Genomic DNA, 14,380 nt, shown 5'->3' on the forward strand with positions numbered 1-14,380 from the left:
AAAGAACTGAATCGAAAAGAATCGAATCGAAGAGAATCTAATCGAAACGAAAAGAATCAAATCGAATCCAAAAGAATAGAATCGAAACGAAAAGAGGCGAATCGAATCGAATCGAAAAGAAGCGAATAGAAAAAAATCGAATCGAATCGAATCGAAAAGAATCGAATTGAAAAGAATAGAATCGAAAAATTCGAATCGAATCAAATCGAAATGAATCGAATCGAATTAAATCGGTTGAAAAGATCGAATCAAAAAACATCAAAGAGAATCGAAACGAATCGAAACGAATCAAATCGAATTGAAAAGAATCGTATCAAATCAAATCTAAAAGAATCGAATCGAATCGAATCAAAAAGAATGGAATCGAATTGATTCGCATCGAAAAGAATCGATCGAATCGGATTGAATCGAAAAGAATCGAATCGAATCGAAGAATCGAATCGAATCGAATCGAAATTAATCGAAAAGAATCGAATCGAATCGAATCGAAAAGAATTGAATCGAAGAATATCAAATCGAATTGAAAAGAATTGACTCAAATCGAAAAGAATCGAATCGAAACACAAAGAATCGAATCGAATCGAATTCGAAAGAATCGAATTGAATTGAAATGAGAAGAATCGAATCGAATTGCATCGAATCGAAAATAATTGAATCGAATTGAATAAAAAATAATCAAATCGAGTCGAATGAAAAATAATTGGAATTGAATCGAATCGATAATCGAACCGAATCGAATCAAATCGAGTCGAATCGAAAATAATCGAATCGAATCAAATGGATTCAAAAACAATGAAATCGAATCGAATCGAAAAGAATCGAATTGAATCGAAAAGAATCAAACCGAATCAAAAATAATCGAAAAGAATTGAATCAAGAAGAATCGAAATGAATTGAATCGAGTAGAATCAAATCGAAGCTAGGGTAAAAGAATCGAATCGAATCAAAAATTATCTAAATCAATCCAATGAAATCCAAAAGAATTGAATCGAATCGAATCGAAAAGAATCGAATCGAAATGTAACAAATGGAATCCAAATGATCGAATCGAATCAAATCGAAAAGAATCGAATCGAAAAGAATCGAATTGAATTGAATCGATTCGAGAAGAATCGAATCGAAAAGAATCGAATCGTATCGAATCGAATCGAAAAGAATCGAATCGAAGAGAATATAATCGAAACGAAAAGAATCGAATCGAATCGAATCAAAAAGAATCGAATCGAAACGACAAGAGGCGAATCGAATCGAATCGAAAAGAATCGAATCGAAATAACAAGAGGCGAATCGAATCGAATCGAAAAGAATCAAATTGAAAAGAATCGAATCGAATTGAAAAGAATCGAATCGAAAAAATCGAATCGAATCGTATCGAATCGAAAAGAATCGAATCGAAAAGAATCGAATCGAATGGAATCGAATCGAAAAGAATCAATCGAATCGAATTGAATAGAAAAGAATCGAATAGATTCGAATCGACACGAATCGAAAAGAGTCGAAACGAATCGAATCGTATCAAAGCGAAAAGAATCGAATCGAATCGAACTGAATCGAAAAGAATCGAATCGAACAGACCGAAAAGAATCGAATCGAAGAGAATCGTATCGAATCGAATTGAATAGAACCGAAAGAATCGAATCGATTCCAATCGACCTGAATCGAAAAGAATCGAATCGAACAGTATCGAATCTAATTGAAATGAATCGAAAAAAATAAAATAGAAGAGAATCAAATCGAAACGAAAAGAATCGAATCGAATCGAATTGAAAAGAATTGAATCGAATCGAAAAGAATCGAATCGAAATGAAAAGAATCGAATCGAATCGATCGAAATGATCGAATTGAAAAGTATCGAGTTGAATCGAATCAAATCGAAAAGAATCAAATCGAATCGTATCGAATCAAAAAGAATCAAATCAAATCGAATCGAAAAGAATAGAATCGTATTTCATTGAATCAAAAAGAATTGAATCGAAAAGAATCGAGGCGAATCAAAACGAATCGAATCAAATCGAAAAGAACCGTATCAATTTGAATCGAAAATAATCGGATCGGATCTTATATACTTGAATCAAAAAGAATCGAGTCGATTCAAATCAAAAAAATCAAACCGAATAGAAAAGAATCGAATCGAAAAGAAAAGAATCGATTCAAATCGAAAACCGAAAGGAATCAAAACGATTCGAATGGATACGAAACGAATCGAATCGAAAATAATAGAATCGGATCGCACCGAATCGAAATGAAAATAATCAAATGGAATCGAATTGAAAATAACCGAATCAAATCAAATCGAAAATATTTGAAGCGGGGATCCCTGGGTGGCGCAGCGGTTTAGTGCCTGCCTTTGGCCCAGGGCGCGATCCTGGAGACCCGGGATCAAATCCCACATAGGGCTCCCGGTGCTTGGAGCTTGCTTCTCCCTCTGCCTATGTCTCTGCCTCTCTCTCTCTGTGACTATCATAAATAAATAAAAAATTTAGAAAAAAAAAGAAAATAATCGAAGCGAATCTAATAGAAAATAATCGATTCGCATTGAATCGAATCGAAAAACATCGAAATGAATTGAATTGAAAATAATGAAATCGAATGGAAAATAATCGAATCGAAAGTAATCTTACCAAATCGAAAATAATCGAATCGAATCGAATCGAAAATAATTGAACCGAGTCGATCGAATTGAGTTGAAAATAATCGAATCGAACCGAATTGAATCGAAAATAATCGAATCGAATCGAATAGAAAAGAATCGAATGGAATCGAAAAGAATCGAATCATATCGAATTGAATCGAAAAGAATCGAATCGTATCGAATGGAATCGAAAACAATCGAATCATATCGAATTGAATCGAAAAGAATCGAATGAAGAGAACCGAAAAGAATCGAATCGAATACAATCGAAAAGAATCGTATCGAATCGAATCGAATTGAATCGAAAAAATCGATTCTAATCGAATTGAATTGAATAGAACCGAATCGAACAGTACCGAGTCGAATTGATAAGATTCGAATCAAATAAAATCGAAAAGAATCTAATTGAAACGAAAAGAATCCAATCGAATCGAATTGAAAAGAATCGAATCGAAAAAATCGAATCGAAAAGAATCGAGTTGAGTTGAATCGAATCGAATCATATCGAATCGAAAAGAATCGAATCGAATCGAATGGAATTGAAAAGAATCGAATCGAACTGAATCGAAAAGAATCGAATCGAACTGAATAGAAAAGAATCGAATCGAAATGTAACAAATTGAATCCAAATGATCGAATCGAATCAAATCGAAAACAATCGAATCGAAACGAAAAGAATCGAATAGAATCGAACTGAAAATAATCGAATCGAATCGAATCGAACAGAATTGAATCGAACGAAAAGAATCTTATCGAATCGAATCGAAAAGAATCGAATCGAATCGAATGGAGAAGAATCAAATCGAACCGAATCGAAAAGAACTGAATCGAAAAGAATCGAATCGAAGAGAATCTAATCGAAAGGAAAAGAATCAAATCGAATCCAAAAGAATAGAATCGAAACGAAAAGAGGCGAATCGAATCGAATCGAAAAGAAGCGAATAGAAAAAAATCGAATCGAATCGAATCGAAAAGAATCGAATTGAAAAGAATAGAATCGAAAAATTCGAATCGAATCAAATCGAAATGAATCGAATCGAATTAAATCGGTTGAAAAGATCGAATCAAAAAACATCAAAGAGAATCGAAACGAATCGAAACGAATCAAATCGAATTGAAAAGAATCGTATCAAATCAAATCTAAAAGAATCGAATCGAATCGAATCAAAAAGAATGGAATCGAATTGATTCGCATCGAAAAGAATCGATCGAATCGGATTGAATCGAAAAGAATCGAATCGAATCGAATCGAAGAATCGAATCGAATCGAATCGAAAAGAATTGAATCGAAGAATATCAAATCGAATTGAAAAGAATTGACTCAAATCGAAAAGAATCGAATCGAAACACAAAGAATCGAATCGAATCGAATTCGAAAGAATCGAATTGAATTGAAATGAGAAGAATCGAATCGAATTGCATCGAATCGAAAATAATTGAATCGAATTGAATAAAAAATAATCAAATCGAGTCGAATGAAAAATACTTGGAATTGAATCGAATCGATAATCGAACCGAATCGAATCAAATCGAGTCGAATCGAAAATAATCGAATCGAATCAAATGGATTCAAAAACAATGAAATCGAATCGAATCAAAGAATCGAATTGAATCGAAAAGAATCAAACCGAATCAAAAAGAATCGAAAAGAATTGAATCAAGAAGAATCGAAATGAATTGAATCGAGTAGAATCAAATCGAAGCTAGGGTAAAAGAGTCGAATCGAATCAAAAATTATCTAAATCAATCCAATGAAATCCAAAAGAATTGAATCGAATCGAATCGAAAAGAATCGAATCGAAATGTAACAAATGGAATCCAAATGATCGAATCGAATCAAATCGAAAAGAATCGAATCGAAAAGAATCGAATTGAATTGAATCGATTCGAGAAGAATCGAATCGAAAAGAATCGAATCGTATCGAATCGAATCGAATCGAAAAGAATCGAATCGAAGAGAATATAATCGAAACGAAAAGAATCGAATCGAATCGAATTGAAAAGAATTGAATCGAATCGAAAAGAATCGAATCGAAATGAAAAGAATCGAATCGAATCGATCGAAATGATCGAATTGAAAAGTATCGAGTTGAATCGAATCAAATCGAAAAGAATCAAATCGAATCGTATCGAATCAAAAAGAATCAAATCAAATCGAATCGAAAAGAATAGAATCGTATTTCATTGAATCAAAAAGAATTGAATCGAAAAGAATCGAGGCGAATCAAAACGAATCGAATCAAATCGAAAAGAACCGTATCAATTTGAATCGAAAATAATCGGATCGGATCTTATATACTTGAATCAAAAAGAATCGAGTCGATTCAAATCAAAAAAATCAAACCGAATAGAAAAGAATCGAATCGAAAAGAAAAGAATCGATTCAAATCGAAAACCGAAAGGAATCAAAACGATTCGAATGGATACGAAACGAATCGAATCGAAAATAATAGAATCGGATCGCACCGAATCGAAATGAAAATAATCAAATGGAATCGAATTGAAAATAACCGAATCAAATCAAATCGAAAATAATTGAAGCGGGGATCCCTGGGTGGCGCAGCGGTTTAGTGCCTGCCTTTGGCCCAGGGCGCGATCCTGGAGACCCGGGATCAAATCCCACATAGGGCTCCCGGTGCTTGGAGCTTGCTTCTCCCTCTGCCTATGTCTCTGCCTCTCTCTCTCTGTGACTATCATAAATAAATAAAAAATTTAGAAAAAAAAGAAAATAATCGAAGCGAATCTAATAGAAAATAATCGATTCGCATTGAATCGAATCGAAAAACATCGAAATGAATTGAATTGAAAATAATGAAATCGAATGGAAAATAATCGAATCGAAAGTAATCTTACCGAATCGAAAATAATCGAATCGAATCGAATCGAAAATAATTGAACCGAGTCGATCGAATTGAGTTGAAAATAATCGAATCGAACCGAATTGAATCGAAAATAATCGAATCGAATCGAATAGAAAAGAATCGAATGGAATCGAAAAGAATCGAATCATATCGAATTGAATCGAAAAGAATCGAATCGTATCGAATGGAATCGAAAACAATCGAATCATATCGAATTGAATCGAAAAGAATCGAATGAAGAGAACCGAAAAGAATCGAATCGAATACAATCGAAAAGAATCGTATCGAATCGAATCGAATTGAATCGAAAAAATCGATTCTAATCGAATTGAATTGAATAGAACCGAATCGAACAGTACCGAGTCGAATTGATAAGATTCGAATCAAATAAAATCGAAAAGAATCTAATTGAAACGAAAAGAATCCAATCGAATCGAATTGAAAGGAATCGAATCGAAAAAATCGAATCGAAAAGAATCGAGTTGAGTTGAATCGAATCGAATCATATCGAATCGAAAAGAATCGAATCGAATCGAATGGAATTGAAAAGAATCGAATCGAACTGAATCGAAAAGAATCGAATCGAACTGAATAGAAAAGAATCGAATCGAAATGTAACAAATTGAATCCAAATGATCGAATCGAATCAAATCGAAAACAATCGAATCGAAACGAAAAGAATCGAATAGAATCGAACTGAAAATAATCGAATCGAATCGAATCGAACAGAATTGAATCGAACGAAAAGAATCTTATCGAATCGAATCGAAAAGAATCCAATCGAATCGAATGGAGAAGAATCAAATCGAACCGAATCGAAAAGAACTGAATCGAAAAGAATCGAATCGAAGAGAATCTAATCGAAAGGAAAAGAATCAAATCGAATCCAAAAGAATAGAATCGAAACGAAAAGAGGCGAATCGAATCGAATCGAAAAGAAGCGAATAGAAAAAAATCGAATCGAATCGAATCGAAAAGAATCGAATTGAAAAGAATAGAATCGAAAAATTCGAATCGAATCAAATCGAAATGAATCGAATCGAATTAAATCGGTTGAAAAGATCGAATCAAAAAACATCAAAGAGAATCGAAACGAATCGAAACGAATCAAATCGAATTGAAAAGAATCGTATCAAATCAAATCTAAAAGAATCGAAACGAATCGAATCAAAAAGAATGGAATCGAATTGATTCGCATCGAAAAGAATCGATCGAATCGGATTGAATCGAAAAGAATCGAATCGAATCGAATCGAAGAATCGAATCGAATCGAATCGAAAAGAATTGAATCGAAGAATATCAAATCGAATTGAAAAGAATTGACTCAAATCGAAAAGAATCGAATCGAAACACAAAGAATCGAATCGAATCGAATTCGAAAGAATCGAATTGAATTGAAATGAGAAGAATCGAATCGAATTGCATCGAATCGAAAATAATTGAATCGAATTGAATAAAAAATAATCAAATCGAGTCGAATGAAAAATAATTGGAATTGAATCGAATCGATAATCGAACCGAATCGAATCAAATCGAGTCGAATCGAAAATAATCGAATCGAATCAAATGGATTAAAAAACAATGAAATCGAATCGAATCGAAAAGAATCGAATTGAATCGAAAAGAATCAAACCGAATCAAAAAGAATCGAAAAGAATTGAATCAAGAAGAATCGAAATGAATTGAATCGAGTAGAATCAAATCGAAGCTAGGGTAAAAGAGTCGAATCGAATCAAAAATTATCTAAATCAATCCAATGAAATCCAAAAGAATTGAATCGAATCGAATCGAAAAGAATCGAATCGAAATGTAACAAATGGAATCCAAATGATCGAATCGAATCAAATCGAAAAGAATCGAATCGAAAAGAATCGAATTGAATTGAATCGATTCGAGAAGAATCGAATCGAAAAGAATCGAATCGTATCGAATCGAATCGAATCGAAAAGAATCGAATCGAAGAGAATCAAATCGAAACGAAAAGAATCGAATCGAATCGAATTGAAAAGAATTGAATCGAATCGAAAAGAATCGAATCGAAATGAAAAGAATCGAATCGAATCGATCGAAATGATCGAAATGAAAAGTATCGAGTTGAATCGAATCAAATCGAAAAGAATCAAATCGAATCGTATCGAATCAAAAAGAATCAAATCAAATCGAATCGAAAAGAATAGAATCGTATTTCATTGAATCAAAAAGAATTGAATCGAAAAGAATCGAGGCGAATCAAAACGAATCGAATCAAATCGAAAAGAACCGTATCAATTTGAATCGAAAATAATCGGATCGGATCTTATATACTTGAATCAAAAAGAATCGAGTCGATTCAAATCAAAAAAATCAAACCGAATAGAAAAGAATCGAATCGAAAAGAAAAGAATCGATTCAAATCGAAAACCGAAAGGAATCAAAACGATTCGAATGGATACGAAACGAATCGAATCGAAAATAATAGAATCGGATCGCACCGAATCGAAATGAAAATAATCAAATGGAATCGAATTGAAAATAACCGAATCAAATCAAATCGAAAATAATTGAAGCGGGGATCCCTGGGTGGCGCAGCGGTTTAGTGCCTGCCTTTGGCCCAGGGCGCGATCCTGGAGACCCGGGATCAAATCCCACATAGGGCTCCCGGTGCTTGGAGCTTGCTTCTCCCTCTGCCTATGTCTCTGCCTCTCTCTCTCTGTGACTATCATAAATAAATAAAAAATTTAGAAAAAAAAAGAAAATAATCGAAGCGAATCTAATAGAAAATAATCGATTCGCATTGAATCGAATCGAAAAACATCGAAATGAATTGAATTGAAAATAATGAAATCGAATGGAAAATAATCGAATCGAAAGTAATCTTACCGAATCGAAAATAATCGAATCGAATCGAATCGAAAATAATTGAACCGAGTCGATCGAATTGAGTTGAAAATAATCGAATCGAACCGAATTGAATCGAAAATAATCGAATCGAATCGAATAGAAAAGAATCGAATGGAATCGAAAAGAATCGAATCATATCGAATTGAATCGAAAAGAATCGAATCGTATCGAATGGAATCGAAAACAATCGAATCATATCGAATTGAATCGAAAAGAATCGAATGAAGAGAACCGAAAAGAATCGAATCGAATACAATCGAAAAGAATCGTATCGAATCGAATCGAATTGAATCGAAAAAATCGATTCTAATCGAATTGAATTGAATAGAACCGAATCGAACAGTACCGAGTCGAATTGATAAGATTCGAATCAAATAAAATCGAAAAGAATCTAATTGAAACGAAAAGAATCCAATCGAATCGAATTGAAAAGAATCGAATCGAAAAAATCGAATCGAAAAGAATCGAGTTGAGTTGAATCGAATCGAATCATATCGAATCGAAAAGAATCGAATCGAATCGAATGGAATTGAAAAGAATCGAATCGAACTGAATCGAAAAGAATCGAATCGAACTGAATAGAAAAGAATCGAATCGAAATGTAACAAATTGAATCCAAATGATCGAATCGAATCAAATCGAAAACAATCGAATCGAAACGAAAAGAATCGAATAGAATCGAACTGAAAATAATCGAATCGAATCGAATCGAACAGAATTGAATCGAACGAAAAGAATCTTATCGAATCGAATCGAAAAGAATCGAATCGAATCGAATGGAGAAGAATCAAATCGAACCGAATCGAAAAGAACTGAATCGAAAAGAATCGAATCGAAGAGAATCTAATCGACACGAAAAGAATCAAATCGAATCCAAAAGAATAGAATCGAAACGAAAAGAGGCGAATCGAATCGAATCGAAAAGAAGCGAATAGAAAAAAATCGAATCGAATCGAATCGAAAAGAATCGAATTGAAAAGAATAGAATCGAAAAATTCGAATCGAATCAAATCGAAATGAATCGAATCGAATTAAATCGGTTGAAAAGATCGAATCAAAAAACATCAAAGAGAATCGAAACGAATCGAAACGAATCAAATCGAATTGAAAAGAATCGTATCAAATCAAATCTAAAAGAATCGAAACGAATCGAATCAAAAAGAATGGAATCGAATTGATTCGCATCGAAAAGAATCGATCGAATCGGATTGAATCGAAAAGAATCGAATCGAATCGAATCGAAGAATCGAATCGAATCGAATCGAAAAGAATTGAATCGAAGAATATCAAATCGAATTGAAAAGAATTGACTCAAATCGAAAAGAATCGAATCGAAACACAAAGAATCGAATCGAATCGAATTCGAAAGAATCGAATTGAATTGAAATGAGAAGAATCGAATCGAATTGCATCGAATCGAAAATAATTGAATCGAATTGAATAAAAAATAATCAAATCGAGTCGAATGAAAAATAATTGGAATTGAATCGAATCGATAATCGAACCGAATCGAATCAAATCGAGTCGAATCGAAAATAATCGAATCGAATCAAATGGATTAAAAAACAATGAAATCGAATCGAATCGAAAAGAATCGAATTGAATCGAAAAGAATCAAACCGAATCAAAAAGAATCGAAAAGAATTGAATCAAGAAGAATCGAAATGAATTGAATCGAGTAGAATCAAATCGAAGCTAGGGTAAAAGAGTCGAATCGAATCAAAAATTATCTAAATCAATCCAATGAAATCCAAAAGAATTGAATCGAATCGAATCGAAAAGAATCGAATCGAAATGTAACAAATGGAATCCAAATGATCGAATCGAATCAAATCGAAAAGAATCGAATCGAAAAGAATCGAATTGAATTGAATCGATTCGAGAAGAATCGAATCGAAAAGAATCGAATCGTATCGAATCGAATCGAATCGAAAAGAATCGAATCGAAGAGAATCAAATCGAAACGAAAAGAATCGAATCGAATCGAATTGAAAAGAATTGAATCGAATCGAAAAGAATCGAATCGAAATGAAAAGAATCGAATCGAATCGATCGAAATGATCGAAATGAAAAGTATCGAGTTGAATCGAATCAAATCGAAAAGAATCAAATCGAATCGTATCGAATCAAAAAGAATCAAATCAAATCGAATCGAAAAGAATAGAATCGTATTTCATTGAATCAAAAAGAATTGAATCGAAAAGAATCGAGGCGAATCAAAACGAATCGAATCAAATCGAAAAGAACCGTATCAATTTGAATCGAAAATAATCGGATCGGATCTTATATACTTGAATCAAAAAGAATCGAGTCGATTCAAATCAAAAAAATCAAACCGAATAGAAAAGAATCGAATCGAAAAGAAAAGAATCGATTCAAATCGAAAACCGAAAGGAATCAAAACGATTCGAATGGATACGAAACGAATCGAATCGAAAATAATAGAATCGGATCGCACCGAATCGAAATGAAAATAATCAAATGGAATCGAATTGAAAATAACCGAATCAAATCAAATCGAAAATAATTGAAGCGGGGATCCCTGGGTGGCGCAGCGGTTTAGTGCCTGCCTTTGGCCCAGGGCGCGATCCTGGAGACCCGGGATCAAATCCCACATAGGGCTCCCGGTGCTTGGAGCTTGCTTCTCCCTCTGCCTATGTCTCTGCCTCTCTCTCTCTGTGACTATCATAAATAAATAAAAAATTTAGAAAAAAAAAGAAAATAATCGAAGCGAATCTAATAGAAAATAATCGATTCGCATTGAATCGAATCGAAAAACATCGAAATGAATTGAATTGAAAATAATGAAATCGAATGGAAAATAATCGAATCGAAAGTAATCTTACCGAATCGAAAATAATCGAATCGAATCGAATCGAAAATAATTGAACCGAGTCGATCGAATTGAGTTGAAAATAATCGAATCGAACCGAATTGAATCGAAAATAATCGAATCGAATCGAATAGAAAAGAATCGAATGGAATCGAAAAGAATCGAATCATATCGAATTGAATCGAAAAGAATCGAATCGTATCGAATGGAATCGAAAACAATCGAATCATATCGAATTGAATCGAAAAGAATCGAATGAAGAGAACCGAAAAGAATCGAATCGAATACAATCGAAAAGAATCGTATCGAATCGAATCGAATTGAATCGAAAAAATCGATTCTAATCGAATTGAATTGAATAGAACCGAATCGAACAGTACCGAGTCGAATTGATAAGATTCGAATCAAATAAAATCGAAAAGAATCTAATTGAAACGAAAAGAATCCAATCGAATCGAATTGAAAAGAATCGAATCGAAAAAATCGAATCGAAAAGAATCGAGTTGAGTTGAATCGAATCGAATCATATCGAATCGAAAAGAATCGAATCGAATCGAATGGAATTGAAAAGAATCGAATCGAACTGAATCGAAAAGAATCGAATCGAACTGAATAGAAAAGAATCGAATCGAAATGTAACAAATTGAATCCAAATGATCGAATCGAATCAAATCGAAAACAATCGAATCGAAACGAAAAGAATCGAATAGAATCGAACTGAAAATAATCGAATCGAATCGAATCGAACAGAATTGAATCGAACGAAAAGAATCTTATCGAATCGAATCGAAAAGAATCGAATCGAATCGAATGGAGAAGAATCAAATCGAACCGAATCGAAAAGAACTGAATCGAAAAGAATCGAATCGAAGAGAATCTAATCGACACGAAAAGAATCAAATCGAATCCAAAAGAATAGAATCGAAACGAAAAGAGGCGAATCGAATCGAATCGAAAAGAAGCGAATAGAAAAAAATCGAATCGAATCGAATCGAAAAGAATCGAATTGAAAAGAATAGAATCGAAAAATTCGAATCGAATCAAATCGAAATGAATCGAATCGAATTAAATCGGTTGAAAAGATCGAATCAAAAAACATCAAAGAGAATCGAAACGAATCGAAACGAATCGAAACGAATCAAATCGAATTGAAAAGAATCGTATCAAATCAAATCTAAAAGAATCGAATCGAATCGAATCAAAAAGAATGGAATCGAATTGATTCGCATCGAAAAGAATCGATCGAATCGGATTGAATCGAAAAGAATCGAATCGAATCGAATCGAAGAATCGAATCGAATCGAATCGAAATTAATCGAAAAGAATCGAATCGAATCGAATCGAAAAGAATTGAATCGAAGAATATCAAATCGAATTGAAAAGAATTGACTCAAATCGAAAAGAATCGAATCGAAACACAAAGAATCGAATCGAATCGAATTCGAAAGAATCGAATTGAATTGAAATGAGAAGAATCGAATCGAATTGCATCGAATCGAAAATAATTGAATCGAATTGAATAAAAAATAATCAAATCGAGTCGAATGAAAAATACTTGGAATTGAATCGAATCGATAATCGAACCGAATCGAATCAAATCGAGTCGAATCGAAAATAATCGAATCGAATCAAATGGATTCAAAAACAATGAAATCGAATCGAATCGAAAAGAATCGAATTGAATCGAAAAGAATCAAACCGAATCAAAAGGAATCGAAAAGAATTGAATCAAGAAGAATCGAAATGAATTGAATCGAGTAGAATCAAATCGAAGCTAGGGTAAAAGAATCGAATCGAATCAAAAATTATCTAAATCAATCCAATGAAATCCAAAAGAATTGAATCGAATCGAATCGAAAAGAATCGAATCGAAATGTAACAAATGGAATCCAAATGATCGAATCGAATCAAATCGAAAAGAATCGAATCGAAAAGAATCGAATTGAATTGAATCGATTCGAGAAGAATCGAATCGAAAAGAATCGAATCGTATCGAATCGAATCGAATCGAAAAGAATCGAAGAGAATATAATCGAAACGAAAAGAATCGAATCGAATCGAATCAAAAAGAATCGAATCGAAACGACAAGAGGCGAATCGAATCGAATCGAAAAGAATCGAATCGAAACGACAAGAGGCGAATCGAATCGAATCGAAAAGAATCAAATTGAAAAGAATCGAATCGAATTGAAAAGAATCGAATCGAAAAAATCGAATCGAATCGTATCGAATCGAAAAGAATCGAATCGAAAAGAATAGAATCGAATGGAATCGAATCGAAAAGAATCAATCGAATCGAATTGAATAGAAAAGAATCGAATAGATTCGAATCGACACGAATCGAAAAGAGTCGAAACGAATCGAATCGTATCAAAGCGAAAAGAATCGAATCGAATCAAAAAGAATCGAATCGAACTGAATCGAAAAGAATCGAATCGAACAGACCGAAAAGAATCGAATCGAAGAGAATCGTATCGAATCGAATTGAATAGAACCGAAAGAATCGAATCGATTCCAATCGACCTGAATCGAAAAGAATCGAATCGAACAGTATCGAATCTAATTGAAATGAATCGAAAAAAATAAAATAGAAGAGAATCAAATCGAAACGAAAAGAATCGAATCGAATCGAATTGAAAAGAATTGAATCGAATCGAAAAGAATCGAATCGAAATGAAAAGAATCGAATCGAATCGATCGAAATGATCGAAATGAAAAGTATCGAGTTGAATCGAATCAAATCGAAAAGAATCAAATCGAATCGTATCGAATCAAAAAGAATCAAATCAAATCGAATCGAAAAGAATAGAATCGTATTTCATTGAATCAAAAAGAATTGAATCGAAAAGAATCGAGGCGAATCAAAACGAATCGAATCAAATCGAAAAGAACCGTATCAATTTGAATCGAAAATAATCGGATCGGATCTTATATACTTGAATCAAAAAGAATCGAGTCGATTCAAATCAAAAAAATCAAACCGAATAGAAAAGAATCGAATCGAAAAGAAAAGAATCGATTCAAATCGAAAACCGAAAGGAATCAAAACGATTCGAATGGATACGAAACGAATCGAATCGAAAATAATAGAATCGGATCGCACCGAATCGAAATGAAAATAATCAAATGGAATCGAATTGAAAATAACCGAATCAAATCAAATCGAAAATAATT

The sequence above is a fragment of the Canis aureus genome, chromosome 35, assembly GCF_053574225.1.
Source record: "Canis aureus isolate CA01 chromosome 35, VMU_Caureus_v.1.0, whole genome shotgun sequence".
NCBI lineage: Eukaryota > Metazoa > Chordata > Mammalia > Carnivora > Canidae > Canis > Canis aureus.